Source organism: Sinocyclocheilus anshuiensis, unplaced genomic scaffold, assembly GCF_001515605.1.
Source record: "Sinocyclocheilus anshuiensis isolate Anshui unplaced genomic scaffold, SAMN03320099.WGS_v1.1 scaffold1638, whole genome shotgun sequence".
NCBI classification, from domain to species: domain Eukaryota; kingdom Metazoa; phylum Chordata; class Actinopteri; order Cypriniformes; family Cyprinidae; genus Sinocyclocheilus; species Sinocyclocheilus anshuiensis.
The window spans coordinates 311728-313555 of NW_015542885.1; the positions used below are offsets into that span (position 1 = coordinate 311728).

The window sequence follows — 1828 nt, forward strand, 5'->3', positions numbered from 1 at the left end:
GGAGCTCTAGAGAAACACAAAGATAAAGATTTTTTTTTTTTTTTTTTTAAGTTTGTTTTGGTAGACTGCATGGAGAGAGCTGCATTCATATGCAGGGGCTTCTGCAGACACGTAACAATCCCACAATCCCACCGAGTCACATCTTTTCTCCAGACAGCCCTGGCAAATCCCCATCCTCTCTGATGTATTAGTGAAGACAATGCCAACAGATGGGTTACAGAGAGAGAAAGTGAACAGGAGTTAAACAGAGAGCAAAGACAGAGACATAAGTAGCAGGAGAGACACCACTCATGGAAAAATACATGAAAAATAAAAATGGCGATTCTAGGAATGAAAGTACGCCTTTAAGTTTGCCATTTCCCATTTTTGATGAGTTTGTTGGCAATGTGCATGCACATTAACTGGTCTAAACTGAATTGGACTATTTAATTATTTTTATTTTTTTTAGGATTATGAGATAAAATTAAGAAAATTTATGATACCATTGTGATCAGAACTTTTCCTTTCACTGGACTGGCGTCTCATGGCTGTCTTAGTTTGAAGCGTCGGAGTGCTGTTTGTTATTAGCAGACCTTCTCCCAAAATCCTCAGCATGGCAGAAGTAGTGTCTTCAGGATAACTGTTATTACAAACAGACAATGGCAGCCCTCTTGTAGCCTACGCCTCCAACCGGGCCAATTAAACCTGTTAAATAAATTACTAATGATGTAGAAATTGTCCTAAATAAATAAAGACAAAATGCTCCTAAGCCTCAGAGAGCGGGAGAGAAGCAGGATGCCAGCCGTCTACGCAGAAAGCATTCACAGACGGACTTGGTGGGCGCAGTCTTTTATGCGCTGGCATTAAATACAAGATTGTATTTGCATAATGAACACACCGCTAGAACACTGAAATGATTCCTTTGAGGTGAAGCGTGTATGTGCGTATGCGTTTGTAAGCAGCTCTGTGTAGGTATGTGTGTGCGTGTGCCATTGTCCTCTTTTGTGAAGCCCCTGTGCTCCTTCCTTTTGGCTCCATGAGAGAGGACTGCGTTGCCATAGCATTGCCTTGTCTCGGTACTGACTGGCAGGTAATGTGGGAATCCAGCCCTGATAGCCTCCAGCAACGGCTGCATTCAGTAAACAAACCCACACAGAAATCCCACTCGCAAATAGGAGCGAAGAGGAGGAGGGGCTAGCAGACGGACACGTTAGGGCTTGATTGGGAAGTGTCATTCAAATGTGCTAATGTGCGTGCAGAGTGCCTTGAGTGCATGCGGCGACAAACCATAAAATCTCTGCAGTTTTCTTGACATTTTGATGCAAAAAACAGTGTTTTTGCTCTTGAAGACATATGATTGAAGCAGATAATCGGTTCAGGACCCAGATCTACAAACTCTGATTGGTTCTAAATAGGACAAACTGCAGCCAATCAGCTGCTATTATGCAGCTACAAAAGATCTGCTTGCTTTAATGTTGTATTCTGTACAATGGAAGTTGGATTTCCAACTTGGAAACTCAAGATTAAGCAAATTAAATGCATTCATAAGCTAAAGATCTAGCATCTCAAGACATCTCTTATGCTCACCAAGGCTGTATTTATTTGATCAAAAATAACTTTCTAACTTTTTTTTTCTATTTTAATTTTAAAATGTAATGTATTCCTGTGATAATAAAGCTGAATTTTCAGCAGCCATTACTCCAGTCCTCAGAAATCCTTCAGAAATCACTCTAATATGCACTCTAATATAACATTTCTTATTATTTTCAGTGTCAAAAAGAGTTGTGCTGCTTTGTAACATTATTAATGACCTTACTGTTTTTTTTTTTTTTTTTTTTTGTCTTTGCCG

The 1828-nt window shown here is 39.9% G+C and overlaps 1 protein-coding gene across 1 annotated transcript in view; it reads left to right on the forward strand.

Annotated features, from left to right (window-relative positions):
- The window catches only part of LOC107694656 (ephrin type-A receptor 4), a 41475-nt gene that overhangs the window by 38476 nt on the left and 1171 nt on the right, over window positions 1-1828 (forward strand). The gene's annotated exons all lie outside the window — the stretch shown is intronic.